The 26,929-nt window shown below is 35.2% G+C and overlaps 1 protein-coding gene across 3 annotated transcripts in view; it reads right to left on the bottom strand.

The window, feature by feature from the left end:
• The window catches only part of LOC100393185 (mesenchyme homeobox 2), a 339,527-nt gene that overhangs the window by 282,236 nt on the left and 30,362 nt on the right, over window positions 1-26,929 (bottom strand). For all 3 annotated transcript variants that reach the window (XR_013523932.1, XR_013523933.1, XM_078342638.1), the window contains exon 2: window positions 26,389-26,484. The gene's annotated coding sequence lies outside the window, so the exon portion shown is untranslated. The remainder of the gene's footprint in view (window positions 1-26,388; window positions 26,485-26,929) is intronic.

The raw sequence follows: 26,929 nt of genomic DNA, 5'->3' as shown, positions 1-26,929 counted from the left end.
CCTGGAAGAAATGAATAAATTCCTGGACACTTGCATCCTCCCAAGCCTAAACCAGAAAGAAGTCGAAACTATGAATAGACCAATAACAAGATCTGAAGTTGAGGCAACAAATAAGAGCCTACTACACAAAAAAAGCCCAGGTCCAGATGGGTTCACAGCCGAATTCTACCAGACACACAAAGAGGAACTGTTACCATTCCTTCTAAAACTATTCCAAATAATCCAAAAAGAGGGAAACCTTCCCAAATCATTTTATGAGACCAACATCATCCTGATACCAAAACCTGGCAGAGATTCAACAAGAAAAGAAAACTTCAGGCCAATATCCATGATGAACATAGACACAAAAAGCTTCAATAAAATACTGGCAAGCCAATTGCAACAGCACATCAAAAAGCTTATTCACCATGATCAAGTAGGATTCATCCCAGGGATGCAAGGCTGGTTCAACATATGCAAGTCTATAAACGTAATTCACCACATAAACAGAACCAAAAACAAAAACCACATGATTATCTCAATTGACGCAGAGAAGGCCTTTGACAAAATTCAACAGCCCTTTATGCTAAAAACCCTCAAGAAACTCGGTATTGATGGAACATATCTCAAAATCATAAAAGCTATTTATGACAAACCAACAGCCACTATCATACTGAATGGGCAAAAACTGGAAGCATTCCCTTTGAAATCCGGCACCAGACAAGGATGCCGTCTCTCACCACTCCTATTCAATATAGTATTGGAAGTTCTAGCCAGAGCAATCAGGCAAGAAAAAGAAATAAAGGATATTCAAATAGGAAAGGAGGAAGCCAAATTGTCTCTATTTGCAGATGACATGATAGTATATCTAGAAGACCCCATTGTCTCAGCCCAAAAACTCCTGAAACTGATAAGCAACTTTAGCAAAGTCTCAGGATACAAAATCAATGTGCAAAAATCACAAGCTTTCCTATACACCAATAATAGACTTAAACAGAGCCAAATCAAGAATGAATTCCATTCACAGTTGCTACAAAGAGAATAAAATACCTAGGAATACAACTAACAAGGAACGTAAAGGACCTCTTCAAGGAGAACTACAAATCACTGCTCAACGAAATCAGAGAGGACACAAACAGATGGAGAAACATTCCATGTTCGTGGTTAGGAAGAATCGATATCGTGAAAATGGCCATACTGCCCAAAGTAATTTATAGATTCAACACTATCCCCATCACGCTACCAATGACCTTCTTCACAGAACTGGAAAAAACCACCTTAAACTTCATATGGAACCAAAAGAGAGCCCGCATAGCCAAGTTAATTCTAAGTAAAAAGAACACAGTGGGAGGCATCACACTACCGGACTTCAAACTATACTACAAGGCTACAGTAATCAAAACAGCATGATACTGGTACTAAAACAGAGATATAGACCAATGGAACAGAACAGAGGCATCAGAAGCAACACAACATATCTACAGCCATACAATCTTGGATAAACCTGACAAAAACAAGCAATGAGGAAAGGATTCCCTGTTTAATAAATGGTGTTGGGAAAACTGGCTAGCCATGTGCAGAAAGCAGAAACTGGACCCCTTCCTGACACCTTACACTAAAATTAACTCCAGATGGATTAAAGACTTAAACATAAGACCTAACACTATAAAAACCCTAGAAGAAAATCTAGGCAAAACCATTCAGGACATAGGAGTAGGCAAGGACTTCATGAACAAAACACCAAAAGCATTGGCAACAAAAGCCAAAATAGACAAATGGGACCTAATCAAACTCCACAGTTTCTGCACGGCAAAAGAAACAGTCATTAGAGTGAATCAGCAACCAACAGAATGGGAAAAAATTTTTGCAGTTTACCCATCTGACAAAGGGCTGATATCCAGAATTTACAAAGAACTAAAACAGATTTACAGGAAAAAAACAAACAAGCCCATTCAGAAGTGGGCAAAGGATATGAAGAGACACTTTACAAAAGAAGACATACATGAGGCCAACAAACATATGAAAAAGTGCTCATCATCACTGGTCATTAGAGAAATGCAAGTCAAAACTACATTGAAATACCATCTCATGCCAGTTAGAATGGCGATCATTAAAAAATCTGGAGACAGCAGATGCTGGAGAGGATGTGGAGAAATAGGAACACTTTTACACTGCTGGTAGGAGTGTAAATTAGTTCAACCATTGTGGAAGACAGTGTGGCAATTCCTCAAGGCCTTAGAAATAGAAATTCCATTTGACCCAGCAATCCCATTACTGGGTATATATCCAAAGGACTATAAATCGTTCTACTATAAGGACACATGCACACGAATGTTCATTGCAGCACTGTTTACAATAGCAAAGACCTGGAACCAACCCAAATGCCCATCAACGATAGACTGGACTGGGAAAATGTGGCACATATATACCATGGAATATTATGCAGCAATCAAAAACGATGAGTTTGTGTTCTTTGTCATGGATGAATCTGGAGAACATAATTCTCAGCAAACTGACACAAGAACAGAAAGTTCTCACTCATAGGAGGGTGATGAACAATGAGAACACATGGACACAGGGAGGGAGCACTACACACTGGGGTCTATTGGGGGGAATAGGGGAGGGACAGCGGTGGGGGGAGTTGGGGAGAGATAGCATGGCAGAAATGCCAGATATGGGTGAAAGGGAGGAAGGCAGCAAATCACACTGCCACGTGTGTACCTATTCAACTATCTTGCATGATCTTCATATGTACCCCAAAACCTAAAATGCAATTAAAAAAGAAAAGAAAAGAAAAAGAGTAAGAATATTTACCATTAGAACAATTATTAATAAAACTCATTACATTAAAGATTAAATAATAAAAATGACACATGTATCAATATAAATGAATAATCATCTGATAAATACTCACTATAAATCAGAAATACGTAACAGGTCTTTAACAAGTTAAAATATTTTTCGTATCATGAACCAAGAAGAAGATTATACTTTAGGTAAAAGTTTAATTTCAAAGAGTACTAACATTAGAATATAGCACAGGGGTATCAGTTATCATCACTATTATTTTATTGTTCCATAAGTAGTCAATAAATCAGTAAATGCATAAAAACCAACAAAGAAAGGATGAAACAGAACCTTATTTATAGAATATATAGTATCTATAGAAAAGTATGATTACCGCACAGATTATTAAAAATTATAACACTTTTTTTTTTGAGATGGAGTCTCACTCTGCTGCCCAGGCAGAAGTGCAGTTGCATGATCTCGGCTCACTGCAACCTTGGCATTCCAGGTTCAAGTGATTTTCCTGGCTCAGCCTCCCAAGTAGCTGGGATTACAGGCACCCACCACCACACCCAGCCAATTTTTTTATTTTTAGTAAAGACAGGGTTTCATCATGTTGGTCAGGCTGGTCTCGAACTCCTGACCTCAGATGATCCACTAGCCTCTGCGTCCCAAAGTGCTGGGATTACAGGCATGTGCCACCACGCCCAGCCAACACATTTCAATACAGTAGCCACTAGCAAAATAAATTATTCTTCTCTACCAACAGGAACCAAATGTAAAATATATATCCCATCTATACAATCAGTCAAAATACAATATATTTAAAGTAAACTTTTTAGAAAATAGCTAATGCCCATATGAATGTGATTACCAAACTCTACTGAAGGACACTAAAGAGATCTTGAAAGAAGATATATATTGTATCTCAAATAGTAACAGTATATTTTATCACTAGATTTGAAAATATCAGTTCTTCCTAAGTTAATGTGAAAACTTAATGCATGCCTAATGAAAGCAGACATTTGTCACTGGTCTCAATCAAACAGGAGTAAAGCTAAGAAAATTATTTGAAATAAAAGCAGTGAGTGTGACAAATCCTATATAACATTAAATTTTTCTATGAAGTTAAAGTTATTGGAAACATTTGATATTGATGCAGAAACAAACATATCAATGGCATACAATAGAGAATCTAAAAATAGATGCAAGCACACATGGGAAATATATATAAAAGTTGACATTTCTAAGTAGTCTAGATCATTCATCAAATGACAGTGGGCCAACTGGCTTACATTTGGAAAAAAATAAAATAAACTTGGAAAATAAATCTGAACAGCTACTTTACTTTCACCAAAATAAATCTCAAATTGACTTCAAAGTGTTATACATGTAAAAATACAGCAAACATACTATTAAAAAATCCTTTGTAAATATCTTTCATCTTTGAGGTTGGGAAGCTTTTCTAAGCATGTTACAAAATTCAAAAACCACAATGAAAAAAACCGTTTTAAAATATAAATTATATAAGCAAAACAAATTTTTAAAGCCTTAAAAATTAAAAAAAATACATGATAGCCAAGTGGTCAATAATTACAATTGGTAAAAAATGTTCCATGAATCATAAAGTAAGCAAAGAACAACACAAAAGAAAATTTAGCAAATTTACTGATGCAGTATTTCAGAGTCAAAGACTTTTGATGACCTAAAAACATAGAATCAGATTCTTTATTTCAACAATACAACAATATTATGGGTACAAACAATAAAATATTGTGGCTCTATGTTTGGAAAATGTTTTTAAATGACAAGACAACTTGGCAGAATTTATAAGCCCAAGCGAACAAAACTGTTTATGAGAGAATGTTCATTAAATAATTTTTAATATTTAAAATTTAGAAACCTAATATTTGACCGGCAAAGAACTGGTTAAATAAATTATAGTAAGCTCATTTATTAAAAGGATATAGTACAATATATAAAGTATTGAAAGCACATTTCTGTGTATTGGCAGAAGAAGTGACTCATGAATTATTAAGCAAAAGTAAGTAATTGCAGGACCTGACTTAAAATTAGATAGTTTCTGTAAATTGATTATAGTAACATTTATATAACAACAATGCAAACTCTTAGTCTCTACTTTGTTAGTGTACAATAAAAATTCAGCAATGGTATACACTAATCTGTTTACATATATGTAAACCTTTGTTATATTTGAAAGGTAACATTAAAGGTGTTCCCTGAATTTCTGTTCTTATATTGATAAATTCTTTCTAATGAGCATTTATTACTCTTAAAAGGAGAAAAATCAAACTATATTACTAATGATAATTTTAAAATACTTGTTTTTAGTTTGGATGTCTACACGAACACACTTTTTTTTTTTTTTTTTGAGATGGAGTTTCACTCTTGTTGCCCAGGCTGGAGTGCAATGGTGTGATCCCAGCTCACCACAACCTCCACCTCCCGGGTTGAAGTGATTCTCCTGCCTCAGCCTCCCAAGTAGCTGCAATTAGACATGCACCTCCACACCTGGCTAATTTTTTGGATTTTTAGTAGAGACAGGGTTTCACCAGGTTGGTCGGGCTGGTCTGGAACTCCTGACCTGATGATCCACCCACCTTGGCCTCCCAAAGTGCTGGGATTACAAGCATGAACCACTGTGCCCAGCACAAACACATTATTAACATAAAGGGTAACTTGACTGATGAAATTAAGCATGTTATTTTTGCAACAAAGCAAATCAAAGTTAATCTAATATATGTGAATACCTATTAATATGGTGTATTCTGTTCAAATACAAATATCCATGAGCTTTAATATTGTCTATTTACACACAGCACAGCGATAACTCAGGTGACATTCACAAGTAGGTATGCCTCAAATTATTTACAGAAAAATTAGTTTATTTATCTGTAGATCTGTGTAATATTGCTATAAACAAAGTCAGTGATGCCCATATCCTAAAGTTGGTACTGTTTTCTCATTCAGTAACATAAAAATAGAATGACAAGGTTTTTCATTCTCACCTCTCTTGGCTATGGTTGAGAATTTTTTTTTCACAGAACTTCAAATGTGAAAATAGATAAGATACAACAGTGTTAACCAACCCAGATTTCTCACCTCATGCATTATTGACACACAGATTTACTCAAATCTGATTACTCAGATTTTCTTGGAGAAAATGTTCTGAATTTTAAATCTTCTCTTCTAGTTATTTGAAATGTTTCCAACACCAAGAAATAATACATATATGACATGATGAATATCTTAATTACCCTGATTTGATTTTTATACATTGTATGAACATATGATATCACATGTAACCCATAAATATGAACAATTATGTACTAATTAAAAATGTTAAAGAGAAACCTGTTCTCATATAATTTTATGACATTTAATCTGAAATTCTTGAGCATAGTATTAAAAAAGAAAAGTTTTTGTTTTATCTTAAACTTTGGCTGTAATGAAAATCTCTAATCATTTTTAATTTGAGTTAAAGAAAAAATAATATAAAAATTTTAGTTTGTTAAGGTAGATTTTAAATATAAGAAATTAAAGCAAAATTATGAACTAAATCTAAGAAACGAGGTTGAGAAATAATACATCATTTATACTTAAATGTTAGATCGCTAATATTAAATATTTAATTTAGATTGAATTTAAAATGGGCTATAAAAGCATGTTTAATATGATCTCCTTGAATATATATTTAGTGAAAAGACTACCTTTATAATAGTATTTATTTTGTATGGTTTAATTTGGAGTTAGTTCTAGAGATTTTAGGTTTCCTAGACATATAGTAACGATGCATCTTACAAGCCCACCTAATTTTTATTTCACACAAAGTCACACAGGAAAGCAAAAACTCTAAAACTTCAAAAACTCTAAAATCCAAGCAGATAATACAATAACACCAGGAGGCTGGGCGCAGTAGCTAATCCCAGCACTTAGGGAGACCAAGGCGGGTGGATCACCTTAGATCAGGATTTTTAGACCAACCACACCAGCATGTCGAAAACCCATCTCTACTAAAAATACAAAAATTAGCCAAGCCTGGTGGTGCACACCTGTAATCTCAGCTGGTTGGAAAGCTGAGACAGGAGAATCACCTGAACCCAGGAGGTGGAGGTTGCAGTGACACGAGACCGGGCCATTGCACTCTAGCCTGGGCAACAAGAGGGAAACTCCTTAACAAAATTAAAAATTAAAAAAAAAAACCACCACCAACAAAAAAAACAGGATATACATATGCCTGCTGGTAATGTACATTACACACATTGCAGCAATAACTCAGGTGACATTCATAAGTAGGGACGCCTCAAATTATTTTCCTGGGCCACAAGAGGGAACATTTTTAGAGGTTTTGTGTTACAAAAGTCAAAGTTTGCGAAATAAGATATATGGATTACCATTCTTTTGTACAAATTACATAATCATATATAATGTCACATGTGCCTGTATACATACAACATATACATGTACATATTGCATTTTATATATGTGGATTGTTTATATATAATGTGTATGTCTATGTATATATAAGATACACACACATACACATACATGCCTAATCATGCACCTCCTGGACTCTAGAATCAAATTGCCGTCTCTCAAGCATAATTACACTTACTTAACAGTTTAAATACCAGGGTACATCATTCTTTAATAAGGCTGTTTTGAAATTTTGAATCATTTCCTCTGGATTTCCATGGCAAAATATATTTTTTAATATTTATATTTTAAAAATACTGAATGGCCTTATTAGCTGAAAACTATAAATGCCACAAAACAGATTTGGAAATTGGAACACACCCAACATAAATGGTTACCAACAGTGAATGGGAAGGCATCAGAAACAAGGCAGTAAAGCCACCACACAAAATGAGGAAAATCATTAAATGATCTGGAAAAGCATCAAGATGGCTGGCCTCTTTGTAGTTCCAGCACAAAGACTGAGTCTTATTTCTAAATATTTTCCCTGGTGGGGAATAACAGCTTGAAAATAATCCCAGATGTATTCATTTGTGTAACTATTTGCTTTTCGCAGCATATAGGCATGGAAAAATTATTGAAGGTTTCAATTCTGGACTTGTATTTTTTAAATGTCAGGCTTTTGAAAAATAGCACCATTTTCCTTTAAAACCATTCATTTACCTGGAATGTTGGCCAGTAGGCCTATAATATGGACTTGGTTTTGTTAAGATTGAAAAAACGCCCAATGGCAAGAGAGGAATGAGCAATTTTAGTGAATAAAACTAAATTTGAACTCAAACTCAGCTGAGCAAATGTCCAAGCAGAGTATAAAACAGTGTTTTTAGAATTCTCTAAGCTGGCCAAGGAATTCTAGATCCTGTTAAAGGAACATAAATTTAGAGAAAAAAAAGTAATCTAGAAAGTTTTCTTTAAAGATACTAAAAACAACACATTTTTTAAAAGTTTAAGGCAGAAGTTAACTTTAACGCTCAGGTACTTTTTTTCTTAAAAGCATTCTCTTATTTGAGATGATTCCAGGTATTGAGACAAGAGCTTCCAAAACTAAAATTCACTTTCATAAAACCATTTTAACACAGAGATAAATTGTTATCACAGTTCTCTATCAATTGTTGATAAATTTATTTAAACTGAACTTTTTAAAGTTCTAAACACATATAATTTTAAAATTACAACCATTTCTCTTAAATACATGTATAACATGGCTTCATTTCTGCAAATTATCTGTAGAGTATTAGTTCTTTTTTTCTATGTTTGAGAATACATTATTTTCTTAAAACAGGGTCTCTGGTAAGTGTGGGGTGTGTGTGTGTGTGTTGTGTATGAGGGTATGTGAATGGAGAGAAAGATTATAATCAGTATTTTTCCTTCACTTACTTTTTTTAAAAATTTTAAATGATACCAGGTATTTAAATAACTGAGTGAAATACCAAAATTTTTAGTAAGCATTCCAGGGCCAAAATAAATGTTGATGGTTGTTGTTTTATAATTAGACTGTCACTTAGAATGTGAAGGTGTATGTTTGAATCCACCATCCATTTTATAAATATTTAATGAGTACTATGGTATGTCAGGCAGTCTAGCAACTAGGATTTTAACTGTGGTAATGTAAACATGGTATACCGGTCCTCCAAAATGCGTCTTCAGAAAAACAGCTAGAATCATATTCCTAATTATCTTAGGAAGATAATCTAAAACAAGAGATAAATATGAGTACTTTTTCATTTACAGATCTGTAAATATTTTATAAACATTACATCAATCCCCACATAATTTATATAGATGATTTATCACCTGAACATGTGGAACTGCTATCCTCTGCTTTAGGAAAGATCTCTTTCACTCAAGTGATCTCTTGCTTTGAGATACATTACTAGCCATATGACAAAGACACCAGAAGGAATGGATTGGATTAATTTCAAACAAAAATAGGGAACTCAATCTAAACTATGTAAAACTCACCTCACTCTGATTTATTGCTTGTTTCAGACCATAGAAGTTGCAAATAAAATTTATGAGGGAAGAACAATAAATTAGGATTGGATAAAGGCATAATTTTAGGCCTCAAGTTGCTTGTACAGTTAGATTTTAACACATAAAATTGGGAGCATAATACTAACAAGTTAATAAAATCAGCTGAGTGCTGACATGTAAAAACATTTCTTTAAACAATTGGTTGGTTCAATCAGCCTGTTGACAACTCGAAGTTTTTAAAACCTACATTACTTATATTCAATGACATTAAAAATGTAGAAAAGTTCATAAATGCATGCATCAGAAATTCACTGGTCTTGGAATATATTTGGGGGGTGGGGTGGGGAAGTTACCTTTAAAGTTAAAACTGTAAAATTATCACATAATAAAAACCCATGCTTTGAACACTAATTGCCCATGCATTAAGTAAGAAAAAGCTCTCTTCCTACTATTATGAAGGTTTGATGTATGAACTTCCTTTGGTTTTGTTGAGCAATGTTTCATGTACTTTTGGTTCTACTGTTCTTTTTTGTTTATTCTTGATTATATTTCCTAATATGCATTAGTATCAATAAGGTATTAGGTCTCTGAAGATTCCTACAGTGTTTTAATTGAGAGTAAATTGCCTATAATAAAAGGGGCCTCCTACAGTCCTAGAAGGCTGGCCCACCCTAGTGGCTGGGCACAATTGCATGTTTGAAGAGTTAAACCGAGGCATGATAGCCCACTTTGTCAGCTGCCTAGAGGGAAGTTGTCAAGTCTGGGACCCTGCTGCTTTATTCCTATAACTGTGTTTTAGAAACACCTCACAAGTGGAATTGTGGTTGCCTCATCCAGAAAATGTGGAAAGGATTAATGTGGCATGTAAAACAAATCACTCCTGAGCTCAGCTGAGAAAGTGGGTATTAAAAGCACTCCAGTCAAAAGAGCTTTAGTGAGAGGGTCACGGTGATATACAGTCAGCATATGTTGGGCTGGTAATGCTGCAGGGTGTTTGGAAATGGTAATGGTCCATGAGTGTAAAGTCTTTCAAGACCTCTTAAAGGCACATGTGTTTCTTGAGCATGTTCTCCAAACAAGGACCTGTTATGGGTTAGATTCACTGAAGCTTTTAAACTTTATTGATTGGTTTGTGAGATTCCAGGTTCACTTACTGCTTAAAAAAAAAAAAAAAAAAAAAATGTTGATTGAAACACAGGCAAGAATCCCACTTTAATCTTAATCTTATGAATCAATAAACAATGTGGGCTGTTGCCTCCTCATCGATTACAGTACACGCTATTTATTTTTATTATGGAAGTGTTTGCTAGTTTTCAGAGTTAATGGGCAATATATCCATGTTGTTCTTCTACATCCAGGTGCTTTGTAGATTTATTCTGAGGGGGCAGAAAAGGGAGAGACCTGACGATTTCTTGCTATTTGAAATATGAACCACAGCCTTAATAAAAACTTGTGGGCTTCAAGTTGAGAGAGAACAAATAAACCTGCTAAGTGTAGTTTCATAAACTGAAATAATTTTCCTTGGTATTTCCATTTTTGGAAAGAATTCATTCAGACCCCACATTATAATGCAAATATGTAATTGTAGCCAAAGATGTATGAACTTGAAAAGAAATATACCACAACAGTTTTGTACACGTTAAAAAAAAACTGTCTATTCTCTTTTGTTTGGTTTACATTTGCACTTCTTTTATGAGACGCTTATGGTTTTTCCTACAAAGTTATACCTCATCACTTCATTCATTTTTCTAAATAACCTATACCAAAGGATCACATGGTCTTTGAAAGATGAAAGCACAGGCAAAGGTTGCAATAAATAAGGAGTGCTACATCTAACTAGTTGTCAGCACATGCACACAAAAAGCCTGGGTTTTTAGGTAGGACTTGGTAAAATATCAAAACAGTCTAGAAGGAAGTACTATTAACTAACCTAAAAATCTCATCAGTAAAACTAAACAAATAAAAATATTACGTGAAACTGTTTGGGTTCATCGCTTCCAAGTTTCGTCCCAACTTACAACCATAACTGCAAATATTTTTTCACCAACTTCAAGCATGACATTATTTGTTACCTTTGCTTTACTGCAGGCCTAGTAAAAGTCAAGATCAATAATTTCTCAGGAACAGTTCCACTCTACACTGAAATTACAACCAGCCTGAGGGACACAGCAGATATAAAATTTCTTGCCATCACTGTAAAACTCATAAAGCATCACCGTTGCCTTGTTTTTAAACTGAACTTCCTGTCTTAGTCTCATTCATGTTGTTGCTATTTGCTTCACACATTTGGCAAAGGGAAAGAAGATGGTAAGTTCTCATTGTCTTGAACATAACATGGGTATGTATAGTAAGGAGATTAAAATGTTACAATAAAATAACATGACGGTAAGGACAAGGGAAGCTGCCATTCTCATATCATCTGACTTAGCTTATGTTACTAGCTACTCTTCCAGGACTCCTATGCCAATAAAGTATTTCTACATTATATATAAATGAGTGCAACTTTTATACTCTCTATTATAAGTCATCACTTTAAAACATAAAATGATTCAAAATTGCCTATTCTAGATTCAGCATTTTTCAAATGATTTCCTGATTATGTTAAACATCCAAAAGGTAAAAGTACAGTGTTTGTCTGCCCAGTATTATTGACAAAGGTATGGCTTTTTTTTTTTTGTCAATAATACTTACATGATGACAGGAAATTGATGATCTTGAAAACAATCTTAATTTTGTTAAGTATGTGTGCATCTGTAACATTTTTGCCGCTTTAAATTGAAAAGGATTCTGAGTCTGAATGATGGATTCTGCAGCATCTAACAGTAACCAGGTTTGGATTCTGGTAACAAGGAAATCACTGACCGCTTGTCCCCTGTGCTCAGTGGTACCGACTTTGAATGCTTCCTCAAATACTAATTGGGGACCTGGACTATGTTGAATTGTGCAGGTTTCCACATTTTCCAGACAAACTGCACATGAGGGCAGACTAACCCACGCCAAGATGTGCTGCACACCTGTACAACAGATGACCAAATTTAATGTGCAAAGAAAAACCTCCACAAAATAATATGTTATTTCACATGGTGTACATACAACTCAGACAGCTAAGGGGCTGAATCATGCCATTTAGCTGTAAGATTTCATTGCTAAAGACATTTTATAGGGCTTAAATTTTATATAGTCCGGTATCAAGTAGTACTCCTAATTGCATGACTTCAAAGTAGACATATGAGCCCTACTTTCATATTATTTTAGTGGCAAGCAATCACTGCACTTCCAATTGTTCCTATGAGGTCCTATATTAACATTATTATTGGGAATTTTATTTAAGTTCCATTTTAGTTAAAACTGTGCCTCTTCCTTTGAATGAGAATTTGAACACTGAGATTAAACTGATAGAGAAAATCAAGTCTGAATTGTTTTATAGCCAAGAGGTACATTGTGAATCCCATAAAGCATTGTTTCAGGAACCTGGTTAGTGTTCTGTACACCTGCTTAATGTTTTTTTCATCATCACAAATGTCAAAGTGCTCAGTAAGTCACCATGGTTTGAATGACAGCCATGCACTAAGCAAGTAGTTATGTTTTTTCACTACCAAATTGGACCATAAATGATGAAAAAGAGGTCAAAAAGGAAGTATGGAACCATACAAATTTGAAAGGGGAAACTGCTAATAGCCATAAACCCTGTGCAATCAAAGGCTTGGCAAGTCATTGCAAATTACCTGCTCTGTGAATTACTGATCACACTGTGTTATGATATAGAACTTTCTAACTCCTTTCATCTGTAGTAACAGTGCTTCTAATAGCTCACAGATCAAAAGCAAAACCCTGCTAGTGGTATTCTGAAACAAATAAACCAAAGTTGCATAAGCATAATGCATGTGAACAAAATGTTAATATACAACCACTGTTGCTTTTGATCAACTTACTATTTAATATAGTGTATGTGTTTTACAAATCAAATTTACCAATATAATCATTATATAAGGGGAAGATTGGTGAGGCACGCATGACTAATTTAAAAGTAAGAGTGAAATCTTGCATGATGCTTTTGTTAGGGATTATTGTAGATTGGTATGCTTTAAGCAAGATCTTGGAGATCTATGAGATGTAAGATGCCAAACTCCTAAATCCTTTACTTCTAACTCAAGACTAAGAAATGTGGGAATCAGGAGTACTCAGAAATACCCATCCAAATATTTTTCCTATTAGGGAAAATATCTGTATAAATAAGTTTCTCTTTTAAATGTGACATGCCTATTAAGAGTGAGGTTTAATTGGATTGCTTTCCTCCTTTCTCTTTGCTAGAAATTATGGATATTGATTTAAATGGATATTTTATTCAAAGTGGAGAAGAAAAGAAAAAAAAATATTGGGCCATAAGATATTTTATAGCAAAGATTTAGCTGAAGTGTTGCCAAACTAGATTTTGCCCAACACAAAAATAGCTCCAGTGCCTGGGAGGTAGAGAAGAGGAAGAAGTGGATGAGGTAGATAGTTGCCAAAGAGAGATTTTCAGTTATCTTGGATACTTTTACTTGATAACAACTCATATGCTTAAAAGTGAAAAATCATTTTCAATTATTCATCAATTAGTGCTACTCATTGCTGTAATGCTGCAAATACAACACTAAAATAAGAGATAGAATTCCTGTCTTTATGGGAAAATGTACATAAATGCACACATGTATATAAATAAATATAATACATAGAGCTATAAAGAATAGAAATAGGAGGTTTAGAGGGTTTTTGCATAAGGGTGCTATCGGGGGTAGGATGGTCAGGTGACATTTGAGCTGGCATATGGTCAATATGAAAAAGCTAACCTTGTATAGATCAAGGTAGATGTAAAATACCTGATAGATGGTAATAATAGCAAGGGGCAAAGTTCCTAAGTCTGTACAGAACTAAGAGTGGTTGACAAAGAGCAAGAAGCCAAATGAGGCTCAACCACAGTGAGCAGGGACAAGAATAGAAGATAATCGGGATTGTAAGGCTATGTATCACATTAAGGAGAAGAATGGCATCTTATAACTGGCTATTCTGTGAAAATAGGCGATACATCCAAAAGAACAGAAGCAAGAAGACAAGCTAGGTGAATATTGCAGTCTTCCAACATGATAGTGGTTCAGACTAGGGTGATGGCAGAAGTGAAAGTAATCTGACTACATTCATCATGTTCCCAAGAAATTCTGAAAGACTCTCTTAATCCTCCAGTCCTTGTTGATAGAGTGACCCAACTTTCTGGTTAAAGTGTTCTAGCAAATGACACTCTATCCTCAATTCTCTATTCAGAGAATTTGTTTCTCTTAACATTAGACTCTTAAATTAGTGTTTAATTGAGCTGAATATAGAACTAGTAAAAAACATGAATTCTCCATGAGAAGTTTATTTTTAAAGTTGTTTCAAATATTTTTGGCACCTGTGGGGTTATATATCCATTGTTCAATAAATTGCAGTTGATGAAATCTGAGCAGCTAAGGTAAAGTTTTATTATTATCAGAAATAAAGGTCAGGGTGAGATTATCCGGGCAATGGGTATTACATTGGGGAGAGTTTTAGAAGGTTCTCTTGTACATTTTCTTATTATGATTTTCACAAATAACATGGATTCCTGGCTCTGTATTTTGTATAAATTAAGAAAGTCTCTCTATATGAAAGTTCTTTTAAAGCATTTGAAAAGAGAATCTGGAGACTCTCTGCAATAAACACCAGACCGAAAAGAGAAGACAAAAGCATGTGGCAGAAGAGCAGACAAGAGAAATGAGAGGTGGGCGAAGGACTGACTGACTATCAAACAGAAATGCTAGTCTAATATTCCAGCATTTCTAGGGCCAGGGTTCTGGGAGGAGCAGTTGATGGACAATACCAGATACTTATTCCTATATATCACTTATAATTGCTTTTGGTACTTACTGGCTCCTTTGTTATTTTACAATTTCTCATGAGGGAAAGAAGCTTTAATTCACTAGTAAATGAAGTGAGATAAGCAATATTGGTCCACAAGTTATCAGTAGCTGATACTATGTAAGAAAGGCAAGTAACAAATGTGCCTTGTTTCAAGGCCTCCTCATGCTTTTCTAGTCGTAGCATACGGAGAAAATGACAAAATCTGCATGGCTCAATAGAAACCAGAGGGATTTAAGAGTGTCTATAAAATTCATTTTGGAAAAAAAAAAGTACTACATTCTCTTAACATTATATTGTTATAATAATACAAAGCATTAGGGAAAATATTTAATGTTGAATTTGTATCAGTAAGCATTTCTAAAGGCAAAACATTTTTTAATCCAATTGAGCTTTTTTATATCAAATATTTCAAACTAGGACTGAGAATAAGCATGCATTATTAAAGCAGTCAATATACAAGAAGCTTGCTATGGTTTGAATGTGTCCTCAAAGTTTATGTGTTGGAAACTTAATCCCCAGTGCAATAGTTTTGAAAGATGGGAACTTTGAGAGATGATCAGGTCATAAGGGCTTTGCCCTTATGCAGGATTAATGTCATTATTGAGGGGATGCATTAGTTATTTGAAGATTGGTTTTATTATAAAAACAAATTCTGCCCTCTCTTGCTCTCTTTTGCCCATGTGATGCCTTTCACTGTGTTATGATGCAGCAAGAAGGCTCTCCCAGATTTGTCACCTCAACCTTGGACTTCCCACCCTCCACAACCATGAGCCAAATACATTTATTTTCTTTATAAATTACCTAGCCCTGATATTCTGTTATTGTCCACAAAATGGACTAAGATGAAGATTAAACATTATTAAAAGAATGTACATATCAAAAATAGATGTAAGCATTCATATATGTGAAGATAGAGATTGACGTTGCTAGTCACAGCTAGGTCTACTAAGAGTTCTTGCAAAACTATCCTGCCCATAAAGGCTGTGTGCCATGATTTTTGGGTGTTAGAGACCTGATCTGCTTTTCTAGTACAACTAGCACAATCTGAACCTAAGTCCAGAATAGATGTCCACGTGTAGAATACTTCCTTAACCAGGAAGAAAGACTATTCTGATTGTCGATGGCTGCAGGCATTATTAGGACTTCCCTCAGATTTGACTGTTTTCAGGCCATCCATCTATGGTTCATCTGAATATTGCTCATTACTGAAACAGGATATCAGCTACCCTAGGCCCTTCCTGGACTCCTTGGGGCTGAAAATCTGCAACTCATTGCTGAGGTCACTTGTTGGAAAGTTCTGCTTTGGAGGACACTTATGGAAGTAGGGCTTATGCCTTCTTCAGAATACATAATTTATATGCACAAAACATTTGGTGACAGGTTTTTAAATCTAACTTTTAATAAAATACAAGAGCAGATTTCTATTTTAGCAACTAATTACTCTTAAAGGAAGACTTGGAGAGTTAGACAAACCAAAAAGGGTAAGTAAAGCATTCTGCTTCCTAGATGCACAGTATAAAGGAATGCATCCAAATCCTGAATGTTGAGTGTCAGTTTTAAAGATTTGTCTAATACATGAATAAAAATTGGGGCAGGAGAGGACTCCATTTTTACTAATTGCATAAAAAGAGAAATTACTACACTTTATTCTAAGGCAATACTGTCAAAACAGCAACACAGTATTAGCCACATACATAATTTAAAATTTAAAAAGTTTTAGTAGCCACATTCTAAAAACTGAAACAGGTGAAATTAAATTTAATATACTTTATTTTTAATCCAATATATCTAAAATGTTATTTCAAAATATAGTCAATATTTAATTATTAAATATTTTACATCCTTTCATACAGAGTCTTCAGAAGCCACCCTTCAATTGTTTTTATTTCAATAGTTTTTGGGGTACAAGTGGCTTTTTGTTACATGGATAAGTTGTTTAGCAGTGATTTCCGAGAGTTCAATGCACCTGTCACTCAGTTTATAAACTGCCCAGTATGTAGTCTTTTATCCCTCACCTTCCTCATAATCTTCCTCCACAAGTCCCCAAAGTCCATTATATCACTCATGCCTTTGTATCTTCATAGCTTAGCTCCCACTTATAAGTGAGAACATACAAAATTTGGTTTTCCATTCCTGAATTGCTTTACTTAGAATAATGGCCTCCAGCTCGATACAAGTTACTACAAAAGATATTGCTTCTTTTTATGGCTGAGTTGTATTCCATGGTGTATATATATCACATTTTCTTTATTCACTTGTTGGTCAATGGGCACTTAGGTTGGTTCCACACCTCTGCAACTGTGAATTGTGCTGCTATAAACATGTGCATGCATATGCTTTCTTCAAATAATGACTTCTTTTCCTTTGAGTAGATACCAAGTTAATGGGATTGCTGATCAAATGATAGTTCCACTTTTAATTCCTTTTTTATTTTTTGAGACAGTCTTGCTCTGTCGCCCTGACCAGAGTGCAGTGGCACCATCTTGGCTTGCTGCAACCTCCACCTCCCAGATTCAAGCAATTATTCGGCCTCAGCCTCCCAAGTAGCTAGGACTACAGGCACCTGCCACTATGCCCAGCTAACTTTTGTATTTTCAGTACAGTTGGGGTTTCACCACTTTGGTCAGACTGCTCTGAAACTCCTGACCTTGTGATCCACCCGCCTCAGTCTCCCAGAGTGCTGGGATTATAGGCATGAGCCACCGCACCTGGCCTACTTTTAATTATTTAGTGAATCACCATGCTGTTTTCCATAAAGATTGTACTAATTTACATTCCCATCAGCAGTGTAAAACTGTTCCTTCTTTACCATATCCATGTCAATCTCTATTGCTTTTTTCCTTTTTAATTATGGCCATTCTTGCAGGAGTAAGGTGGTATCTCATTATGGTTTTAACTTGCATTTTCCTGATGATTAGTTGAGCAATTTTTATGTTTGTTGGCTGTTTGTATATCTTATTTTTAGAAATGTCTATTCATATCCTTTGCCCACTTTTTCATGACTCTTTTTTATTGCTGATGTTTGAATTACCTGCAAATTCTAGATACTAGTCCTTTCTTGGTTGCATAGTTCATGAATATTTTTTCCCACTCCATGGCATGTCTCTTTACCCTGTTGATTATTTCTTTTGCTGTGCAGAAGCTTTTTAGTTTGAGACTTATTCATTTATTTTCGTTTTTGTTGTATTTTCTTTGGGGTCTTAGTCATGAATTATCTGCCTAAGCCAATGTCCAGAAGAGTTTTTCCAATGTTATCCTATAGAATTTTTATGGTTTTGTGTCTTAAATTTAAGTCTCTGATCTATCTTCGTTTGATTTTTGTGTAAGATGAGAGATAGGGATGAAGTTTTATTCTTTTACATGTGGCTTGCCAGTTTCCCCAGCATTCTTTATTGAATAGGGTGTCCTTTTCCCAGTTTACATTTTTGTATGCTTTGTTGAAAATCAGTTGGTTGTAAGTATTTGGCTTTAGTTCTGTGTTCTCTATTCTGTTCTACTGGTCTACATGCCTATTTTTATAACAAGGGTACCATGCTGTTTTGGGAACTATAGCCTTGTAGTATAATTTGAAATCAGGTAATATAATAACTCCGGATTTGTTCTTTTTGCTTAGAATTACTTTGGCTATTTGGGCTTTTTTTTTTATTTCATATGAATTTCAGAATTTTTTTTCCAGTTCTGTGAAGAATGATATGGTATTTTTGATGGGAATTACATTGAAACTGTAGATTGCTTTGAGCAGTATGGTCATTTTCACAATACTGATTCACCCCATTCATGAACATGGGATATATTTCCATTGTTCGTGTCATCTATGATTTCTTTTAGCACCCTTCAATTTTCAGTAGCCACGTGTGGCTAGTGGCCACCATATTGGACAGCACAACTCTCAGGAATAACCCAAGCAAAAGTCCACCTCAACCATTGGCTTCCTGTTAAAGAAAGTCATCTTGACCAAGTTGCTGCAATAGGGGAATAAGCTGGAAGTTCCCTGATATACTCATGCCTAGCAGGCCAGAGGGAGAGGGGAAAGAAGTGGCAGCAAGGAGAAAAGCTAAGTGACTGGTTTCCCATGAGGAATGTTGAATTTTTTTCTTCATTAGGCTATATAGCTGGCTAATCTTTATATTACTTCATGGCTGACCTCTTTCTGGGTAATACAGAAATACTCCAAATACTTTATTTCTTCCCTACCTTGTGAAAATGAAAAAATAAATTCAGACAGCACAGTTTTATTGTCTGCATTAGGTGGTGGTAGAAAATTTACACTGATGGAGAGGCAGACATATTAATTGAAATGATAAAGGAAGACAAATGATTGCTACTCAATTTTGGTCAAAATATCCAAAGTGTTTTTCTATGAAACAGGAATAAATGATGTCTCCAAATAATCAATTTGCATATTTAAAAATAGTACTGCAACCATTTTATCATGGTGTGACTTACCCAACATTGAGTTTCAATTTCAAACCCTCTGATCTCCTGTACTTAAGCTATGTCTGCCACATGTGCACACTGCTAAGCTTCCTTTTACATATTAATTTTATTTATTTGTCTCTTTACATGAACCCAATGCATACAAAGAACATCAAAAAAAGTAATACATAAAAACCAAAAGTGCATGTTTTTGTATTTATACATATAGTACACTATTTTTGAACAACAATCTTTTTTTTTAGTATTTTTCTACAATGTATATTTTCCTCTGAAATACAGAATTTGAAAAGAATTGCCAAATCTGTCTTGGAACTTCCACTTTAAATTTAAAACAGATCCTCAAATGTCTACTGGGATATATCTCTAGTATGACAAAGAATGTGCACCTGTGATTACCTAAACCGGCCAAAGAATGGCACCATTGCTTCACATAAATGTAGTCACAGACATTTTTTATTTGGTTATACAATTGTATCATAAATCCCATGGCTCAGTGTAGAATTCTATCTGTCCTACAGGTCCGCTTTTTGCCTTTAGATAACATTTTACAGCAAACACTTAATGTATTGCTTCTGTCACCCTTTGACCACTAAAGGTACTCAGAACAGCACAATGGGTGAATAATAAGGAGACAAACGGAAATCTCTGCCTTTCTGGCTCAGTCCATGCATATGGTCATAATTTTCCAACTTTATGATAATAAGAGGAATGCATTCATCACTCCTCTGCTCCTTCTCAAGTTCATCCTCTACTGTTAAGTTTAGCAGTTGGCCATTGATATTATAGAATTGTTAAATAATGTGCAGGGTAATGAATGAGAAGGCCGGTTGAGTTTTATAAGGAAATAATGAATGAGGGAGAAAGAGCAGCAGATTTGAAGGACAGTTTCAGAGAAGCATTAACGAAATCAGAAGGTCATCTTAAAATTTCCAAGAGTTAAAATAAAACTCATAAATAGGCTGACAGATCTCAGACTAATTTGTTCGGTCATGTTCTGCCCCAGATAGGATGGCTCCACCTCAGCCCTGGTAACTGCAATTAAAATCATATTTTAATTTCTTGTCAGTTGTAGACCACACCTAATAGCCTTTAAACTGCTTTATCTATAATGACTTGTACAATTTGGATGGTTTTATATGGCTGAGTTTTTCAGGCAACTAATTAAATAACAGTGATTTCACTTAGATTCAATATTGCTCAGTTTTCAAAATCACGTAAGGAAGAAAAAGCAATCAAATTTTTAAAAGTGGGTAGAAATAATGAACACTTTACAACTGTTTGGTTAAAAGCTATTCAAATGGCCAATTTGTACATGAAAGATTATTCAATTTCATTAATCATTAGAGAAATGAAAATTAAAACCAAAATGAGATATGACTAGGTGTACTCCAGAAAATCTAAACTTTAAAAGACAGAAAATATCAAATGTTGGCAAGCGTGTGGAGTCACCGGAATGTTCACACAGTGTTGATGAGAATGTAAATGATGCAAACCCCTTGGGTAAAGGTCTGCCAGTTTCTTTATGAAACCAGGCAAATGCCTAACTCATGATCAATCAATTCTACCTTTAGATACTTACCGAAGAAAAGTGAAAACATGTGTACTGTGCAAGAATAACCACAGCAGCTTTATTGGTTAAAAAAAAGAAAAAACAACAACTAAGGGGAAAACTAGCTGAAGTCTTCATCAGCATAAGAATGGATAAACAAACTGTGATATGGTCATACAATGGAATATTACTCAGAAATAAAAGGAACCAATCACAACAATAACTTGGATGTATCTCAAAAACATCATGATGAGTAGAAGTCTTACACAAATGAGTTGGAGATTATATGACTCCTTTGAATGGCCATGGAGACTAAAATGTGTAAAACTAATATATGACCTAAAAACTGAACTGTCTTGGTTTTGGTGAACATAGGGCTAGGACGTGAGGATTAAATTGTGAATCTGGAATAATAAACTTCTACACCTTGAAAGTAGTTTTAGTTATACGTGTGTGTGTGTGTGTGTGTGTGTGTGTGTATTTATCAAAAAATCATCAAATGATACACAAGATTTGTACATTTCACCTTATATAAAATTTACCTAAACAAAAAAGTCTGTAAATATTAAACTCTAGTTGATGATATTCATACTCGGTGTTTAGGGATAATGAGTACTGATAACTGCAGTTAATTTGAATTACATTAGAAACATAAAAGATCGATTGATTTCATTGTATCATAAATCTCATGGCTCAGTGTAGAATTCTATCTGTGCTACAAGTCCACTTTCTGAGAGATAGACTGATGAATGGTTAAGTGAAATGAAAAGCCAGCAAAATTACAGATGCTAGGAGCTGAATATATGAGTGTTCACTTTGTAAGATTTTTTAATTTTCTGTATGTTTGGAAATTGCCATGATAACATAGCAGGAAACAGATCACACAGATGAACTTTTTAGAATTTCTCCTGAAAACTAAAAGTTGAAATGAACACAGCAAGATTTCAAATATAGAATATAGCTGTCTAATTTAAATAGTCTTTAATGTTCTGCTTGTTATTCTGTTTAAATCAACATCTGTGTGATTTAACAAAGAGATTTTGTATTTAACATACAAAGAAATGGTTTTCTTACCTAAAGGAAACCATTCCCAAAATGAAGGGCATAGAACCCAATGTAGAAGTGTGTTGGTCAGGGAATGAAAAAGCCTAGTATATGGATACCTGCTCACAGACCTACATCCTGCCTACAAGCAAACAGCACAAGCTCTTCCTCTATACATAGGGGGCAAAAGTCATGCTGTTCTAATCACAAGGCCTTGAAGTCGGGGGGATCTAAGTTTAAATTTGGGCTCACCCCTTCATTGTTTCCCTGTAAATATTACTGCAACTTTCTGTGTCTTGGCTTCATCATTTACCAAATGAGGAAATTATTGGCATGTACCCTTAAGATTTCTTCTGAGGAATAACAAATTAATGCAGGTATTAACAACTATTATCACACACACATATACAACTGAAGAAACAGAAGAGAAGAAAATAAATTTGATGAAATTTTTAAAAAGTAAACTTTTTGAGCCAGAGGTGTAATGATGAAATAAGGAGTTGTAAAGAAAGTATGAACTACAGAACTTCTAGTAAATTGCAATTACTCTGCCATACTTTTTTCCCTTTATTGCACTACATGGGTTGTAAAAGTCCCTCCCCCACAGCCCCCCTGACACCCTACCCCACAGCCTCCATTGCCCTTGAACACTGAAAAGGTAATAGGAATGATTACTCTTAAGCACAAGTTTGAATGAAAAGTCACATTATGGAATTTTTTTTCACTTTCCCTGTAAATCTTCTCAAAACTTTGTCGTATATAAATAGAACTAGAGTCAAGGAAACTGGGCTAAATCCCTCTCTTACTGCTTGAACTTTTCCCAAATCATTCATCATTGATACAGGCAGATGTGAGCTTCTTTCTGGCATATATCTTTCTTTTTTTTTCTTTTTCTTTTTTTTCTCCCCTGAGAAAATCTTGCTCTGTCACCCAGGCCAGTGTGTAGTGGTGTGATCTTGGCTCAGCGCAACCTCCACCTCCCAGGTTCTAGCAATTCTCCTGCCCTGGCCTCCTGAGTAGCTGGGATTATAGGCGTTCACCACCAGCACTCCCAGCTAATTTTTTGTATTTTTAGTAGAGATGGCAGCGTTTCACTATGTTGGCCAGGCTGATCTTGAACTCCTAACCTTGCGATCCACCCACCTCAGCCTCCCAAAATGCTGGGATTATAGCTGTGAGCCAGGGTGCCCAGCCTCTGGCATACAACTTTGATCTGGCTGGGCTAAGGTTAAGAAACAAAGAAGACTATGCTCAAATATTCAAGGTATGTTTTGCCAATCTACTGCTTTAAAAACAAAAATACACACACTGCATACTTATATCAATAAATCCTTTATTTGCTTACACTGGAGGTGCTGAAAACTGCTTAGGTAGCTCAGAATCATTTCTAGAGCTTTCAGCAGAACAGTGCTCTGACAAGTAAAGATGGGAATGTCTTTCTCTAACTTCTAAGACCTCTGAAAATTCCTAGTGGTTTTCATTGAACTAGAATTCACAGAATCTTTCAATCTGAGAGCTATCTATTTCTATCATGCCCTTATTTCTGGGCAAGGAGGATGATCACATGCAGGGGCAACAGACCAGGGTAGGGGTAAAAATATCCTGATCCCAGGGAAATTATGTATGTGTATATGTTATGGTCTCATGGAAAGATATGTACGATTAAGAGCCAAAAACCCACAAGAGATTGCTCTAACAATGAATCTTAATTCTGCCTAAAATTCTCTGTTCTACTTCAAATCTTTGGAATAAAATTTCATGCCATAGAGTTCTCAAAGAGAGGAAAAGGTAAAGGTGGGGGAAAAAAAAGAAGACTAAAGCTGAAGTAAAACAACTTTCACAGTATGAGTGCCTCTTAAAGTTATTTTCCTTTAACTCAGAGAAACACTTTTTTAAAACTTTTTAAATGTTTTATTTGGGTGAAATAAAATTATTTATGGTGCTTGGGAGTAGAAGGCCACCATGCCTTATCTTTGTCAGGCTCCTATGCTTGAAAGATTTTGCCTAATTATGGTTGGGCAAGAAAACTTCAAGTAAAAAGCGTATTTTATATTTTATCTAATTAAATATGATCAAAGGTGCCCTCACAGCATTTGAATGAGCATTTTCCTAGTTATGTAGCACAGTCTATATAAGAATATAGCCATTGGCTCAATGTCCTTGTTATTAATTCAACAGGTCCTTCTGCTATGGACGACCAAAAGTTTCCATTCTTTGAAATCTTATGTTTTACTACACAGATGAAACACACCTGTTTCTGATATACAACCACTTTCAATTCCTGTTAACTGTGAAAAATTCATGAAATGTAAAAAAATCTGCATTTCCCATTCTGGAGTTAAATTTATTTGGAACTTTGCATTGTCAATTAAAAGAAAAAAATACCTACTCCATGCAAGGAAGCCTCCATGGAGTCCAACAAATCTGAAAATGTTTATTGAACAGCCACTTTGAGTCAGGCCCTCTTGCAGGCTGTAAAAGGTGAGCTATGAAAACAAACAAAAAGAGTAACAAGCAGGGAAGGGAGACAGAGTGCTGGAGGTAGGTTGACTTTTAAATAGGATGATCAGGGAACATGCTATTTTGGAAAATAAATGATAGTAGGGAAATTCTAAGAAAAACTGAAGGAAGTAAGGGTGTGAGCAATGTAGGTTTTTTGGAGAAGACTGCCCCCCACAGAGGGAGCCATGATGCCTTCAGGTGGGAAGTGCTGGACACTTTTGAAAATACAGAAGGCTAGTGATGCTGTTTGTGAATGCCTGACGTGCGAAGTGCTAAGAGACAAGTTCACAGGTAACAGGGTGAATTATACCTGGCCTGTAAGCCATAAGAAAAACTTCGTTTTTTACCATGGTGGGATGGGAGCTTTTGGAGAGGTTGAATAAAAGGAGACAGTATCTAATTTCTGTTTTATTAATAATATAATAATGCCAAAAAACAGTATGGTTGCTTTGTTCCATATATACAGCAGAGTGTGAGTATACGAACAGATAAATCACTTAGCAAGCCATTGAGTACCCCAAGTAAGAGATTATTATGGCTGCTGGAACCAGGTCATGATGTGAAATGGAGAAAGTGGTCTGCTTCTGGGTGTACTTTGAAGGTAGAACCAGCATAACTTGTTGAAAGATTGGATTTACCATATGAGAGAAATATGAATCAACAATGATTCTAAGATACTAGTTGTCATTTACAAAAGGTAAATAAAAAGGTACCTCTATTGACTAAGGAAGTAAAATAAATTTTGTAGTGGGATTGGGGGGGGGCGGGAATTGGAATTTCCATTATGGACACATTTCGATTGAACTGCTAAGTAAACATATAAGCAAAGATGATGTGGCCTGCAAGCAGACATACCCATCTTGAGTTGAGGGGTGAGGTTCAGGCTAGAGATCTGGTAGTAATCAGTATATAGATAGTATCTAAAGTCATAAAATTCAATGAGATCACCTAGGGAGGGAATGGATATTGATCAAGTCCTTTATCACATGGTTCATAGTCCAGATTAAGGAGCCAAAACCAAGGGAAAAAGAAACAAAAAACAACAGAGGCAGGCGGATTGAGGTGAGAGACCAGGAAGAAATGGCCATGTTGGGGAGGCAGATGCAGGGTAGAAGTTAGGAAAGTATCATGACACTGTTTCCTGGGAGTCAAGAGAAAACAGTGAAATAAAATGAGGATTATACTTTGCAATTATGTAGAAACAAGTAAAGAAAATAAGAGGATATAAAACAATACTTAAAATGCAGTATAGTAAGTGGTAAGTGCAACATATGATCCATAGCATAAGTGCTCCAGTCATACAAGGGAAAGACTTCGTGCCCCTCAGTTCAGGAGAGGGTTGCATGAAGTAGGTAGTATTTGAGCCCAATGTTGAGAGATGAGTGGAAAAGTGGAAGGAAGAAGGAAAGGAAAGAAGGACAGTTAATTAAGAGGTAACATTTTACAAGAATGGAGCAGGGAAAACACAAGATATATTTGGGGAACAGTGAGAAGTACAAGCTAGTCTGAGTATACAGGAGGTCTAATCTAAGGGTACTGTCTGCATCCCTCTAAGGCAGGAGTCCTGGGGCTGAAAGGTGTTCAGACTTTGTTACTGTTTGTAGTATTTTCTGAAATCAAATCTTCACCAGCAATGGGTATAAGAATTACTACAATATTGAATCACTTTTTTCAATCGTTTTTCCTCTAATTTAATTCTTACCTACCAAAGCTTGTATCTTCATCTCCAAGTATAGTAAGAATGATACAGAGCATATGTCTCTCTCCATTAACATCTATTAAGTTCTTGTTCTGTGTAAATTCTGGTAGGAAGAAGAAAGGACATACGTAAATATGCAAAAACATTCACTGTGGTGCAACTCCCTATTGTGTTCCAATTTTGGAGGAAGGGGGAGGAGGCAGAGGCAAAGAAATATTAGTAAGATAAGGCTCACTCTTTGGACAGCTGTACAAATTTATTAGTTAGGACAGTCTGCCTTAACAGTTAGAAAATAGAAACTCCATGCTAAAGATTTGGAATTTGGCACAGCATAATCTGACCTATGCTCCAGCCCCATGGAGACAAAGAAAGCTGTCTTGCCTACAAACATCCACACAAAATTCCTTAGGAATAACAGTTATCATCTCTGAGATCTGATCAGCTCATGGCATTGAAGAGAAAAAGGAGATAAAAAGCAAAGGGTCACAAGAGTTTGTGTTTTGTTTTTCTCTAGTAATAGACAGGAAATATCTTAACAGACTACATTC

This window comes from Callithrix jacchus, chromosome 11 (genome assembly GCF_049354715.1).
Source record: "Callithrix jacchus isolate 240 chromosome 11, calJac240_pri, whole genome shotgun sequence".
Lineage (NCBI taxonomy): Eukaryota > Metazoa > Chordata > Mammalia > Primates > Cebidae > Callithrix > Callithrix jacchus.
This window is presented reverse-complemented; position numbering and strand designations above follow the sequence as displayed.